The following is a 16,061-nucleotide window of genomic DNA, read 5'->3' as shown; positions in this document are numbered from 1 at the left end:
CTAGTTGTAAACTGCAAATTGTTTCAGTATCTTTACACATTAAAAGCTAGGTAAAAAATTAATATGTATATTTATGGTGATGCTTTGGAGTTATTAATCTGGGCTTGATTGCAGAGTTCACATAGGTGTAAGCTGTGAGCATGCTCAAAAAGGAACTTTGATCATCTAAAGCTCCAATTTCGTCAGTAATAGTGACATCAGGACATATTGTTACTTTAAATTTTGGGAGGCCAAACAGAACTAAGAAAATACAAATTCTTAGCAATAAACCTATATAAATTATTTCAAAAAGTAGCTGACAACAGTATATTATTGCTAATAAAATAGGACATTTTGATTTTTGGGCTTGTGGGCTCAGGTGTTCAAAATTAATGTTTGATGCATAAACTCGAATGGCCTAGTTGCAAAATTAGTCTGAGATTAACCCCCAATTACAACAACAGTTCCAGAACACTGCAATATAATTGCTTAATAATTCCTTATTTAATTATCAAAGAGGGTGAGTATTAAAGTACACATGTTTCATGTTCAGTAATATTATACTATTCTAAATATATTACTATAGAAAGGACAGAAATTAAATTGAGGTTCTGGAACTGTTGGTGGGATTAGGGATTGAACTCAGACTGATATTGCAATAAGGCTTCTCCTACTTCTTCATTTTTAACCATTTCGGAAAGAGAGTACTGTTTTAAGAGAAACTAGGTAGGTACTTTATATTTGCCTTCTATAAATTATAGATTTCTGTTAAAATCTCTATCAAAAAAATGAAATCTACCACTCTAACTGTGCTATCAGGAAGTATATAATGTTAAAGATTCACTTTTTTTTTATTTCTTGCTCTTACTTGTGTTAGATTTTCCTGTACTTGAGTTTCAAACTAGCTGTAAACTGCAAACTGATTCAGTACCTTTACACATTAAAAGCTAGGTAAAGGAGGCACCTGGATATGAACCAGGGACCTCTCGATCTGCAGTCGAATGCTCTACCACTGAGCTATACCCCCAATTGCGTACAAGATTTTAAAAACATTCACATTGCAGTCATAAAAGTATAGGTGTTTGTACTATATATGTTGTCTTATAGGATAAAAAATTAATATGTATATTTATGGTGATGCTTTGGAGTTATTAATCTGGGCTTGATTGCAGAGTTCACATAGGTGTAAGCTGTGAGCATGCTTAAAAAGGGACTTTGATCATCTAAAGCTCCAATTTCGTCAGTAATAGTGACATCAGGACATATTGTGACTTTAAATTTTGGGAGGCCAAACAGAACTAAGAAAATACAAATTCTTAGCATCAAACCCTATAAATTATTTCAAAAAGTAGCTGACAACAGTATATTATTGCTAATAAAATAGGACATTTTGATTTTTGGGCTTGTGGGCTCAGATGTTCAAAATTAATGTTTGATGCATAAACTCGAATGGCCTAGTTGCAAAATTAGTCTGAGATTAACCCCCAATTACAACAACAGTTCCAGAACACTGCAATATAATTGCTTAATAATTCCTTATTTAATTATCAAAGAGGGTGAGTATTAAAGTACACATGTTTCATGTTCAGTTATATTATACTATTCTAAATATATTACTATAGAAAGGACAGAAATTAAATTGAGGTTCTGGAACTGTTGGTGGGATTAGGGATTGAACTCAGACTGATATTGCAGAAAGGCTTCTCCTACTTCTTCAGTTTAACCATTTGGGAAAGAAAGTACTTATTTAAGAGAAACTAGGTAGGTCCTTTATATTTGCCTTCTATAAATTATAGATTTCTGTAAAAATCTCTATAAAAAAAATAAAGTCTGCCACTCTAACTGTGCTATCAGGAAGTTTATAATGTTAAAGTATCACTATTTAAGTGATGCTTTTCCTTATTTAGTTATCAATGAGGGTGAGTATTAAAGTACACATGTTTCATGTTCAGTTATATTATACTATTCTAAATATATTACTATAGAAAGGACAGAAATTAAATTGAGGTTCTGGAACTGTTGGTGGACTTAGGGATTGAACTCAGACTGATATTGCAATAAGGCTTCTCCTACTTCTTCATTTTTAACCATTTCGGAAAGAGAGTACTATTTTAAGAGAAACTAGGTAGGTACTTTATATTTGCCTTCTATAAATTATAGATTTCTGTTAAAATCTCTATAAAAAAAATGAAATCTACCACTCTAACTGTGCTATCAGGAAGTATATAATGTTAAAAATTCACTTTTTTTTTATTTCTTGCTCTTACTTGTGTTAGATTTTCCTGTACTTGAGTTTCAAACTAGCTGTAAACTGCAAACTGATTCAGTACCTTTACACATTAAAAGCTAGGTAAAGGAGGCACCTGGATATGAACCAGGGACCTCTCGATCTGCAGTCGAATGCTCTACCACTGAGCTATACCCCCAATTGCGTACAAGATTTTAAAAACATTCACATTGCAGTCATAAAAGTATAGGTGTTTGTACTATATATGTTGTCTTATAGGATAAAAAATTAATATGTATATTTATGGTGATGCTTTGGAGTTATTAATCTGGGCTTGATTGCAGAGTTCACATAGGTGTAAGCTGTGAGCATGCTTAAAAAGGGACTTTGATCATCTAAAGCTCCAATTTCGTCAGTAATAGTGACATCAGGACATATTGTGACTTTAAATTTTGGGAGGCCAAACAGAACTAAGAAAATACAAATTCTTAGCATCAAACCCTAGAAATTATTTCAAAAAGTAGCTGACAACAGTATATTATTGCTAATAAAATAGGACATTTTGATTTTTGGGCTTGTGGGCTCAGATGTTCAAAATTAATGTTTGATGCATAAACTCGAATGGCCTAGTTGCAAAATTAGTCTGAGATTAACCCCCAATTACAACAACAGTTCCAGAACACTGCAATACAATTGCCTAATAATTCCTTATTTAATTATCAAAGAGGGTGAGTATTAAAGTACACATGTTTCATGTTCAGTTATATTATACTATTCTAAATATATTACTATAGAAAGGACAATAATTAAATTGAGGTTCTGGAACTGTTGGTGGGATTAGGGATTGAACTCAGACTGATATTGCAATAAGGCTTCTCCTACTTCTTCAGTTTAACCATTTGGGAAAGAAAGTACTTTTTTAAGAGAAACTAGGTAGGTCCTTTATATTTGCCTTCTATAAATTATAGATTTCTGTAAAAATCTCTATCAAAAAAATGAAATCTGCCACTCTAACTGTGCTATCAGGAAGTTTATAATGTTAAAGTATCACTATTTAAGTGATGCTTTTCCTTATTTAATTATCAATGAGGGTGAGTATTAAAGTACACGTTTCATGTTCAGTTATATTATACTATTCTAAATATATTACTATAGAAAGGACAATAATTAAATTGAGGTTCTGGAACTGTTGGTGGGATTAGGGATTGAACTCAGACTGATATTGCAATAAGGCTTCTCCTACTTCTTCATTTTTAACCATTTTGGAAAGAAAGTACTATTTTAAGAGAATCTAGGTAGGTACTTTATATTTGCCTTCTATAAATTATAGATTTCTGTTAAAATCTCTATCAAAAAAATGAAATCTACTGTGCTATCAGGAAGTATATAATGTTAAAGTTTCACTTTTTTTGTTTTCTTGCTCTTACTTGTGTTAGCTTTTCCTGTACTTGAGTTTCAAACTAGCTGTAAACTGCAAATTGATTCAGTACCTTTACACATTAAAAGCTAGGTAAAGGGGGCACCTGAATTTGAACCAGGGACCTCTCGATTGCTCTACCACTGAGCTATACCCCCAATTGCGTACAAGCTTTTAAAAACATTCACATTGCAGTCAGAAAGTATAGGTGTTTGTACTATATATGTTGTCTTAAAGGATAAAAAATTAATATGTATATTTATGGTGATGCTTTGGAGTTATTAATCTGGGCTTGATTGCAGAGTTCACATAGGTGTAAGCTGTGAGCATGCTCAAAAAAGGACTTTGATCATCTAAAGCTCCAATTTCGTCAGTAATAGTGACATCAGGACATATTGTGACTTTAAATTTTGGGAGGCCAAACAGAACTAAGAAAATACAAATTCTTAGCAATAAACCTATATAAATTATTTCAAAAAGTAGCTGACAACAGTATATTATTGCTAATAAAATAGGACATTTTGATTTTTGGGCTTGTGGGCTCAGGTGTTCAAAATTAATGTTTGATGCATAAACTCGAATGGCCTAGTTGCAAAATTAGTCTGAGATTAACGCCCAATTACAACAACAGTTCCAGAACACTGCAATATAATTGCTTAATAATTCCTTATTTAATTATCAAAGAGGGTGAGTATTCAAGTACACATGTTTCATGTTCAGTTATATTATACTATTCTAAATATATTACTATAGAAAGGACAGAAATTAAATTGAGGTTCTGGAACTGTTGGTGGGATTAGGGATTGAACTCAGACTGATATTGCAATAAGGCTTCTCCTACTTCTTCAGTTTAACCATTTGGGAAAGAAAGCACTTATTTAAGAGAAACTAGGTAGGTCCTTTATATTTGCCTTCTATAAATTATAGATTTCTGTAAAAATCTCTATAAAAAAAATAAAATCTGCCACTCTAACTGTGCTATCAGGAAGTTTGTAATGTTAAAGTATCTCTATTTAAGTGATGCTTTTCCTTATTTAGTTATCAATGAGGGTGAGTATTAAAGTACACATGTTTCATGTTCAGTTATATTATACTATTCTAAATATATTACTATAGAAAGGACAGAAATTAAATTGAGGTTCTGGAACTGTTGGTGGGCTTAGGGATTGAACTCAGACTGATATTGCAATAAGGCTTCTCCTACTTCTTCATTTTTAACCATTTCGGAAAGAAAGTACTATTTTAAGAGAATCTAGGTAGGTACTTTATATTTGCCTTCTATAAATTATAGATTTCTGTTAAAATCTCTATCAAAAAAATTAAATCTACCACTCTAACTGTGCTATCAGGAAGTATATAATGTTAAAGTTTCACTTTTTTTGTTTTCTTGCTCTTACTTGTGTTAGCTTTTCCTGTACTTGATTTTCAAACTAGTTGTAAACTGCAAATTGTTTCAGTATCTTTACACATTAAAAGCTAGGTAAAAAATTAATATGTATATTTATGGTGATGCTTTGGAGTTATTAATCTGGGCTTGATTGCAGAGTTCACATAGGTGTAAGCTGTGAGCATGCTCAAAAAGGAACTTTGATCATCTAAAGCTCCAATTTCGTCAGTAATAGTGACATCAGGACATATTGTTACTTTAAATTTTGGGAGGCCAAACAGAACTAAGAAAATACAAATTCTTAGCAATAAACCTATATAAATTATTTCAAAAAGTAGCTGACAACAGTATATTATTGCTAATAAAATAGGACATTTTGATTTTTGGGCTTGTGGGCTCAGGTGTTCAAAATTAATGTTTGATGCATAAACTCGAATGGCCTAGTTGCAAAATTAGTCTGAGATTAACCCCCAATTACAACAACAGTTCCAGAACACTGCAATATAATTGCTTAATAATTCCTTATTTAATTATCAAAGAGGGTGAGTATTAAAGTACACATGTTTCATGTTCAGTAATATTATACTATTCTAAATATATTACTATAGAAAGGACAGAAATTAAATTGAGGTTCTGGAACTGTTGGTGGGATTAGGGATTGAACTCAGACTGATATTGCAATAAGGCTTCTCCTACTTCTTCAGTTTAACCATTTGGGAAAGAAAGTACTTATTTAAGAGAATCTAGGTAGGTCCTTTATATTTGCCTTCTATAAATTATAGATTTCTATAAAAATCTCTATAAAAAAAATAAAATCTGCCACTCTAACTGTGCTATCAGGAAGTTTATAATGTTAAAGTATCACTATTTAAGTGATGCTTTTCCTTATTTAGTTATCAATGAGGGTGAGTATTAAAGTACACATGTTTCATGTTCAGTTATATTATACTATTCTAAATATATTACTATAGAAAGGACAGAAATTAAATTGAGGTTCTGGAACTGTTGGTGGGCTTAGGGATTGAACTCAGACTGATATTGCAATAAGGCTTCTCCTACTTCTTCATTTTTAACCTATTCGGAAAGAGAGTACTATTTTAAGAGAAACTAGGTAGGTACTTTATATTTGCCTTCTATAAATTATAGATTTCTGTTAAAATCTCTATCAAAAAAATGAAATCTACCACTCTAACTGTGCTATCAGGAAGTATATAATGTTAAAGTTTCACTTTTTTTTTATTTCTTGCTCTTACTTGTGTTAGATTTTCCTGTACTTGAGTTTCAAACTAGCTGTAAACTGCAAACTGATTCAGTACCTTTACACATTAAAAGCTAGGCAAAGGAGGCACCTGGATATGAACCAGGGACCTCTCGATCTGCAGTCGAATGCTCTACCACTGAGCTATACCCCCAATTGCGTACAAGCTTTTAAAAACATTCACATTGCAGTCAGAAAGTATAGCTGTTTGTACTATATATGTTGTCTTAAAGGATAAAAAATTAATATGTATATTTATGGTGATGCTTTGGAGTTATTAATCTGGGCTTGATTGCAGAGTTCACATAGGTGTAAGCTGTGAGCATGCTCAAAAAGGAACTTTGATCATCTAAAGCTCCAATTTCGTCAGTAATAGTGACATCAGGACATATTGTTACTTTAAATTTTGGGAGGCCAAACAGAACTAAGAAAATACAAATTCTTAGCAATAAACCTATATAAATTATTTCAAAAAGTAGCTGACAACAGTATATTATTGCTAATAAAATAGGACATTTTGATTTTTGGGCTTGTGGGCTCAGGTGTTCAAAATTAATGTTTGATGCATAAACTCGAATGGCCTAGTTGCAAAATTAGTCTGAGATTAACCCCCAATTACAACAACAGTTCCAGAACACTGCAATATAATTGCTTAATAATTCCTTATTTAATTATCAAAGAGGGTGAGTATTAAAGTACACATGTTTCATGTTCAGTAATATTATACTATTCTAAATATATTACTATAGAAAGGACAGAAATTAAATTGAGGTTCTGGAACTGTTGGTGGGATTAGGGATTGAACTCAGACTGATATTGCAATAAGGCTTCTCCTACTTCTTCAGTTTAACCATTTGGGAAAGAAAGTACTTATTTAAGAGAATCTAGGTAGGTCCTTTATATTTGCCTTCTATAAATTATAGATTTCTATAAAAATCTCTATAAAAAAAATAAAATGTGCCACTCTAACTGTGCTATCAGGAAGTTTATAATGTTAAAGTATCACTATTTAAGTGATGCTTTTCCTTATTTAGTTATCAATGAGGGTGAGTATTAAAGTACACATGTTTCATGTTCAGTTATATTATACTATTCTAAATATATTACTATAGAAAGGACAGAAATTAAATTGAGGTTCTGGAACTGTTGGTGGGCTTAGGGATTGAACTCAGACTGATATTGCAATAAGGCTTCTCCTACTTCTTCATTTTTAACCATTTCGGAAAGAGAGTACTATTTTAAGAGAAACTAGGTAGGTACTTTATATTTGCCTTCTATAAATTATAGATTTCTGTTAAAATCTCTATCAAAAAAATTAAATCTACCACTCTAACTGTGCTATCAGGAAGTATATAATGTTAAAGATTCACTTTTTTTTTATTTCTTGCTCTTACTTGTGTTAGATTTTCCTGTACTTGAGTTTCAAACTAGCTGTAAACTGCAAACTGATTCAGTACCTTTTCCACATTAAAAGCTAGGTAAAGGAGGCACCTGGATATGAACCAGGGACCTCTCGATCTGCAGTCGAATGCTCTACCACTGAGCTATACCCCCAATTGCGTACAAGATTTTAAAAACATTCACATTGCAGTCATAAAAGTATAGGTGTTTGTACTATATATGTTGTCTTATAGGATAAAAAATTAATATGTATATTTATGGTGATGCTTTGGAGTTATTAATCTGGGCTTGATTGCAGAGTTCACATAGGTGTAAGCTGTGAGCATGCTTAAAAAGGGACTTTGATCATCTAAAGCTCCAATTTCGTCAGTAATAGTGACATCAGGACATATTGTGACTTTAAATTTTGGGAGGCCAAACAGAACTAAGAAAATACAAATTCTTAGCATCAAACCCTATAAATTATTTCAAAAAGTAGCTGACAACAGTATATTATTGCTAATAAAATAGGACATTTTGATTTTTGGGCTTGTGGGCTCAGATGTTCAAAATTAATGTTTGATGCATAAACTCGAATGGCCTAGTTGCAAAATTAGTCTGAGATTAACCCCCAATTACAACAACAGTTCCAGAACACTGCAATATAATTGCTTAATAATTCCTTATTTAATTATCAAAGAGGGTGAGTATTAAAGTACACATGTTTCATGTTCAGTTATATTATACTATTCTAAATATATTACTATAGAAAGGACAGAAATTAAATTGAGGTTCTGGAACTGTTGGTGGGATTAGGGATTGAACTCAGACTGATATTGCAGAAAGGCTTCTCCTACTTCTTCAGTTTAACCATTTGGGAAAGAAAGTACTTATTTAAGAGAAACTAGGTAGGTCCTTTATATTTGCCTTCTATAAATTATAGATTTCTGTAAAAATCTCTATAAAAAAAATAAAGTCTGCCACTCTAACTGTGCTATCAGGAAGTTTATAATGTTAAAGTATCACTATTTAAGTGATGCTTTTCCTTATTTAGTTATCAATGAGGGTGAGTATTAAAGTACACATGTTTCATGTTCAGTTATATTATACTATTCTAAATATATTACTATAGAAAGGACAGAAATTAAATTGAGGTTCTGGAACTGTTGGTGGACTTAGGGATTGAACTCAGACTGATATTGCAATAAGGCTTCTCCTACTTCTTCATTTTTAACCATTTCGGAAAGAGAGTACTATTTTAAGAGAAACTAGGTAGGTACTTTATATTTGCCTTCTATAAATTATAGATTTCTGTTAAAATCTCTATCAAAAAAATGAAATCTACCACTCTAACTGTGCTATCAGGAAGTATATAATGTTAAAAATTCACTTTTTTTTTATTTCTTGCTCTTACTTGTGTTAGATTTTCCTGTACTTGAGTTTCAAACTAGCTGTAAACTGCAAACTGATTCAGTACCTTTACACATTAAAAGCTAGGTAAAGGAGGCACCTGGATATGAACCAGGGACCTCTCGATCTGCAGTCGAATGCTCTACCACTGAGCTATACCCCCAATTGCGTACAAGATTTTAAAAACATTCACATTGCAGTCATAAAAGTATAGGTGTTTGTACTATATATGTTGTCTTATAGGATAAAAAATTAATATGTATATTTATGGTGATGCTTTGGAGTTATTAATCTGGGCTTGATTGCAGAGTTCACATAGGTGTAAGCTGTGAGCATGCTTAAAAAGGGACTTTGATCATCTAAAGCTCCAATTTCGTCAGTAATAGTGACATCAGGACATATTGTGACTTTAAATTTTGGGAGGCCAAACAGAACTAAGAAAATACAAATTCTTAGCATCAAACCCTAGAAATTATTTCAAAAAGTAGCTGACAACAGTATATTATTGCTAATAAAATAGGACATTTTGATTTTTGGGCTTGTGGGCTCAGATGTTCAAAATTAATGTTTGATGCATAAACTCGAATGGCCTAGTTGCAAAATTAGTCTGAGATTAACCCCCAATTACAACAACAGTTCCAGAACACTGCAATACAATTGCCTAATAATTCCTTATTTAATTATCAAAGAGGGTGAGTATTAAAGTACACATGTTTCATGTTCAGTTATATTATACTATTCTAAATATATTACTATAGAAAGGACAATAATTAAATTGAGGTTCTGGAACTGTTGGTGGGATTAGGGATTGAACTCAGACTGATATTGCAATAAGGCTTCTCCTACTTCTTCAGTTTAACCATTTGGGAAAGAAAGTACTTTTTTAAGAGAAACTAGGTAGGTCCTTTATATTTGCCTTCTATAAATTATAGATTTCTGTAAAAATCTCTATCAAAAAAATGAAATCTGCCACTCTAACTGTGCTATCAGGAAGTTTATAATGTTAAAGTATCACTATTTAAGTGATGCTTTTCCTTATTTAATTATCAATGAGGGTGAGTATTAAAGTACATGTTTCATGTTCAGTTATATTATACTATTCTAAATATATTACTATAGAAAGGACAATAATTAAAATGAGGTTCTGGAACTGTTGGTGGGATTAGGGATTGAACTCAGACTGATATTGCAATAAGGCTTCTCCTACTTCTTCATTTTTAACCATTTTGGAAAGAAAGTACTATTTTAAGAGAATCTAGGTAGGTACTTTATATTTGCCTTCTATAAATTATAGATTTCTGTTAAAATCTCTATCAAAAAAATGAAATCTACTGTGCTATCAGGAAGTATATAATGTTAAAGTTTCACTTTTTTTGTTTTCTTGCTCTTACTTGTGTTAGCTTTTCCTGTACTTGAGTTTCAAACTAGCTGTAAACTGCAAATTGATTCAGTACCTTTACACATTAAAAGCTAGGTAAAGGGGGCACCTGAATTTGAACCAGGGACCTCTCGATCGCTCTACCACTGAGCTATACCCCCAATTGCGTACAAGCTTTTAAAAACATTCACATTGCAGTCAGAAAGTATAGGTGTTTGTACTATATATGTTGTCTTAAAGGATAAAAAATTAATATGTATATTTATGGTGATGCTTTGGAGTTATTAATCTGGGCTTGATTGCAGAGTTCACATAGGTGTAAGCTGTGAGCATGCTCAAAAAAGGACTTTGATCATCTAAAGCTCCAATTTCGTCAGTAATAGTGACATCAGGACATATTGTGACTTTAAATTTTGGGAGGCCAAACAGAACTAAGAAAATACAAATTCTTAGCAATAAACCTATATAAATTATTTCAAAAAGTAGCTGACAAAAGTATATTATTGCTAATAAAATAGGACATTTTGATTTTTGGGCTTGTGGGCTCAGGTGTTCAAAATTAATGTTTGATGCATAAACTCGAATGGCCTAGTTGCAAAATTAGTCTGAGATTAACCCCCAATTACAACAACAGTTCCAGAACACTGCAATATAATTGCTTAATAATTCCTTATTTAATTATCAAAGAGGGTGAGTATTCAAGTACACATGTTTCATGTTCAGTTATATTATACTATTCTAAATATATTACTATAGAAAGGACAGAAATTAAATTGAGGTTCTGGAACTGTTGGTGGGATTAGGGATTGAACTCAGACTGATATTGCAATAAGGCTTCTCCTACTTCTTCAGTTTAACCATTTGGGAAAGAAAGTACTTATTTAAGAGAAACTAGGTAGGTCCTTTTTATTTGCCTTCTATAAATTATAGATTTCTGTAAAAATCTCTATAAAAAAAATAAAATCTGCCACTCTAACTGTGCTATCAGGAAGTTTATAATGTTAAAGTATCACTATTTAAGTGATGCTTTTCCTTATTTAGTTATCAATGAGGGTGAGTATTAAAGTACACATGTTTCATGTTCAGTTATATTATACTATTCTAAATATATTACTATAGAAAGGACAGAAATTAAATTGAGGTTCTGGAACTGTTGGTGGGATTAGGGATTGAACTCAGACTGATATTGCATTAAGGCTTCTCCTACTTCTTCATTTTTAACCTATTCGGAAAGAGAGTACTATTTTAAGAGAAACTAGGTAGGTCCTTTATATTTGCCTTCTATACATTATAGATTTCTGTTAAAATCTCTATCAAAAAAATGAAATCTACCACTGTAACTGTGCTATCAGGAAGTATATAATGTTAAAGATTCACTTTTTTTATTTCTTGCTCTAACTTGTGTTAGATTTTCCTGTACTTGAGTTTCAAACTAGCTGTAAACTGCAAACTGAATCAGTACCTTTACACATTAAAAGCTAGGTAAAGGGGGCACCTGGATTTGAACCAGGGACCTCTCGATCTGCAGTCGAATGCTCTACCACTGAGCTATACCCCCAATTGCGTACAAGATTTTAAAAACATTCACATTGCAGTCAGAAAGTATAGGTGTTTGTACTATATATGTTGTCTTATAGGATAAAAAATTAATATGTATATTTATGGTGATGCTTTGGAGTTATTAATCTGGGCTTGATTGCTGAGTTCACATAGGTGTAAGCTGTGAGCATACTCAAAAAGGAACTTGATCATCTAAAGCTCCAATTTGGTCAGTTATAGTGACATCAGGACATATTGTGACTTTATATCTTGGGAGGCCAAACAGAACTAAGAAAATACAAATTCTTAGCAACAAACCTATATAAATTATTTCAAAAAGTAGCTGACAACAGTATATTATTGCTAATAAAATAGGACATTTTGATTTTTGGGCTTGTGGGCTCAGATGTTCAAAAATAATGTTTGATGCATAAACTCGAATGGCCTAGTTGCAAAATCAGTCTGAGATCAACCCCCAATTACAACAACAGTTCCAGAATACAGCAATGTAATTGCTTAATAATTCCTTTTTTAATTATCAAAGAGGGTGAGTATTAAAGTACACATGTTTCATGTTCAGTTATATTATACTATTCTAAATATATTACTATAGAAAGGACATAAATTAAATTGAGGTTCTGGAACTGTTGGTGGGATTAGGGATTGAACTCAGACTGATATTGCAATAAGGCTTCTCCTACTTCTTCAGTTTAACCATTTGGGAAAGAAAGTACTTTTTTAAGAGAAACTAGGTAGGTCCTTTATATTTGCCTTCTATAAATTATAGATTTCTGTAAAAATCTCTATCAAAAAAATGAAATCTGCCACTCTAACTGTGCTATCAGGAAGTTTATAATGTTAAAGTATCACTATTTAAGTGATGCTTTTCCTTATTTAATTATCAATGAGGGTGAGTATTAAAGTACACGTTTCATGTTCAGTTATATTATACTATTCTAAATATATTACTATAGAAAGGACAGAAATTAAATTGAGGTTCTGGAACTGTTGGTGGGATTAGGGATTGAACTCAGACTGATATTGCAATAAGGCTTCTCCTACTTCTTCATTTTTAACCATTTCGGAAAGAGAGTACTATTTTAAGAGAATCTAGGTAGGTACTTTATATTTGCATTCTATAAATTATAGATTTCTGTTAAAATCTCTATCAAAAAAATGAAATCTACCACTCTAACTGTGCTATCAGGAAGTATATAATGTTAAAGTTTCACTTTTTTTGTTTTCTTGCTCTTACTTGTGTTAGCTTTTCCTGTACTTGAGTTTCAAACTAGCTGTAAACTGCAAATTGATTCACTACCTTTACACATTAAAAGCTAGGTAAAGGGGGCACCAGGATTTGAACCAGGGACCTCTCGATCTGCAGTCGAATGCTCTACCACTGAGCTACACCCCCAATTGTGTACAAGCTTTTAAAAACATTCACATTGCATTCAGAAAGTATAGGTGTTTGTACTATATATGTTGTCTTATAGGATAAAAAATTAATATGTATATTTATGGTGATGCTTTGGAGTTATTAATCTGGGCTTGATTGCAGAGTTCACATAGGTGTAAGCTGTGAGCATGCTCAAAAAGGGACTTTGATCATCTAAAGCTCCAATTTCGTCAGTAATAGTGACATCAGGACATATTGTGACTTTAAATTTTGGGAGTCCAAACAGAACTAAGAAAATACAAATTCTTAGCATCAAACCCTATAAATTATTTCAAAAAGTAGCTGACAACAGTATATTATTGCTAATAAAATAGGACATTTTGATTTTTGGGCTTGTGGGCTCAGATGTTCAAAATTAATGTTTGATGCATAAACTCGAATGGCCTAGATGCAAAATTAGTCTGAGATTAACCCCCAATTACAACAACAGTTCCAGAACACTGCAATACAATTGCCTAATAATTCCTTATTTAATTATCAAAGAGGGTGAGTATTAAAGTACACATGTTTCATGTTCAGTTATATTATACTATTCTAAATATATTACTATAGAAAGGACAATAATTAAATTGAGGTTCTGGAACTGTTGGTGGGATTAGGGATTGAACTCAGACTGATATTGCAATAAGGCTTCTCCTATTTCTTCAGTTTAACCATTTGGGAAAGAAAGTACTTTTTTAAGAGAAACTAGGTAGGTCCTTTATATTTGCCTTCTCTAAATTATAGATTTCTGTAAAAATCTCTATCAAAAAAATGAAATCTGCCACTCTAACTGTGCTATCTGGAAGTTTATAATGTTAAAGTATCACTATTTAAGTGATGCTTTTCCTTATTTAATTATCAATGAGGGTGAGTATTAAAGTACACGTTTCATGTTCAGTTATATTATACTATTCTAAATATATTACTATAGAAAGGACAGAAATTAAATTGTGGTTCTGGAACTGTTGGTGGGATTAGGGATTGAACTCAGACTGATATTGCAATAAGGCTTCTCCTACTTCTTCATTTTTAACCATTTTGGAAAGAAAGTACTATTTTAAGAGAATCTAGGTAGGTACTTTATATTTGCCTTCTATAAATTATAGAGTTCTGTTAAAATCTCTATCAAAAAAATGAAATCTACTGTGCTATCAGGAAGTATATAATGTTAAAGTTTCACTTTTTTTGTTTTCTTGCTCTTACTTGTGTTAGCTTTTCCTGTACTTGAGTTTCAAACTAGCTGTAAACTGCAAATTGATTCAGTACCTTTACACATTAAAAGCTAGGTAAAGGGGGCACCTGGATTTGAACCAGGGACCTCTCGATCGCTCTACCACTGAGCTATACCCCCAATTGCGTACAAGATTTTAAAAACATTCACATTGCAGTCAGAAAGTATAGGTGTTTGTACTATATATGTTGTCTTATAGGATAAAAGATTAATATGTATATTTATGGTGATGCTTTGGAGAAATTAATCTGGGCTTGATTGCAGAGTTCACATAGGTGTAAGCTGTGAGCATACTCAAAAAGGAACTTTGATCATCTAAAGCTCCAATTTCGTCAGTTATAGTGACATCAGGACATATTGTGACTTTATATCTTGGGAGGCCAAACAGAACTAAAAAAATACAAATTCTTAGCAACAAACCTATATAAATTATTTCAAAAAGTAGCTGACAACAGTATATTATTGCTAATAAAATAGGACATTTTGATTTTTGGGCTTGTGGGCTCAGATGTTCAAAAATAATGTTTGATGCATAAACTCGAATGGCCTAGTTGCAAAATCAGTCTGAGATCAACCCCCAATTACAACAACAGTTCCAGAACACTGCAATATAATTGCTTAATAATTCCTTATTTAATTATCAAAGAGGGTGAGTATTAAAGTACACATGTTTCATGTTCAGTTATATTATACTATTCTAAATATATTACTATAGAAAGGACAATAATTAAATTGAGGTTCTGGAACTGTTGGTGGGATTAGGGATTGAACTCAGACTGATATTGCAATAAGGCTTCTCCTACTTCTTCAGTTTAACCATTTGGGAAAGAAAGTACTTTTTTAAGAGAAACTAGGTAGGTCCTTTATATTTGCCTTCTATAAATTATAGATTTCTGTAAAAATCTCTATCAAAAAAATGAAATCTGCCACTCTAACTGTGCTATCAGGAAGTTTATAATGTTAAAGTATCACTATTTAAGTGATGCTTTTCCTTATTTAGTTATCAATGAGGGTGAGTATTAAAGTACACATGTTTCATGTTCAGTTATATTATACTATTCTAAATATATTACTATAGAAAGGACAGAAATTAAATTGAGGTTCTGGAACTGTTGGTGGGATTAGGGATTGAACTCAGACTGATATTGCAATAAGGCTTCTCCTACTTCTTCATTTTTAACCTATTCGGAAAGAGAGTACTATTTTAAGAGAAACTAGGTAGGTACTTTATATTTGCCTTCTATACATTATAGATTTCGGTTAAAATCTCTATCAAAAAAATGAAATCTACCACTGTAACTGTGCTATCAGGAAGTATATAATGTTAAAGATTCACTTTTTTTATTTCTTGCTCTAACTTGTGTTAGATTTTCCTGTACTTGAGTTTCAAACTAGCTGTAAACTGCAAACTGAATCA

At 31.9% G+C, this 16,061-nt stretch overlaps 7 non-coding genes across 7 annotated transcripts; all 7 read right to left on the bottom strand.

Moving 5' to 3' along the window:
* Positions 1-934: 934 nt before the first annotated feature.
* TRNAC-GCA (transfer RNA cysteine (anticodon GCA)) lies at positions 935-1,006 on the bottom strand. Its single transcript has one exon. It is a non-coding gene; the product is annotated as a tRNA-Cys (tRNA).
* A 1,327-nt stretch (positions 1,007-2,333) lies between these two features.
* Positions 2,334-2,405, bottom strand: TRNAC-GCA (transfer RNA cysteine (anticodon GCA)). Its single transcript has one exon. It is a non-coding gene; the product is annotated as a tRNA-Cys (tRNA).
* Positions 2,406-6,350: 3,945 nt separating this feature from the next.
* Positions 6,351-6,422, bottom strand: TRNAC-GCA (transfer RNA cysteine (anticodon GCA)). Its single transcript has one exon. It is a non-coding gene; the product is annotated as a tRNA-Cys (tRNA).
* A 1,328-nt stretch (positions 6,423-7,750) lies between these two features.
* Positions 7,751-7,822, bottom strand: TRNAC-GCA (transfer RNA cysteine (anticodon GCA)). Its single transcript has one exon. It is a non-coding gene; the product is annotated as a tRNA-Cys (tRNA).
* A 1,327-nt stretch (positions 7,823-9,149) lies between these two features.
* Positions 9,150-9,221, bottom strand: TRNAC-GCA (transfer RNA cysteine (anticodon GCA)). The gene has a single exon. It is a non-coding gene; the product is annotated as a tRNA-Cys (tRNA).
* Positions 9,222-11,922: 2,701 nt separating this feature from the next.
* TRNAC-GCA (transfer RNA cysteine (anticodon GCA)) lies at positions 11,923-11,994 on the bottom strand. Its single transcript has one exon. It is a non-coding gene; the product is annotated as a tRNA-Cys (tRNA).
* Positions 11,995-13,317: 1,323 nt separating this feature from the next.
* On the bottom strand, positions 13,318-13,389 carry TRNAC-GCA (transfer RNA cysteine (anticodon GCA)). Its single transcript has one exon. It is a non-coding gene; the product is annotated as a tRNA-Cys (tRNA).
* Between the last annotated feature and the right edge of the window lie 2,672 nt (positions 13,390-16,061).

The sequence above is a fragment of the Taudactylus pleione genome, unplaced genomic scaffold (assembly GCF_031769625.1).
Source record: "Taudactylus pleione unplaced genomic scaffold, aTauple2 ptg000021l, whole genome shotgun sequence".
Classification (NCBI taxonomy): Eukaryota; Metazoa; Chordata; class Amphibia; order Anura; family Myobatrachidae; genus Taudactylus; species Taudactylus pleione.
This window is presented reverse-complemented; position numbering and strand designations above follow the sequence as displayed.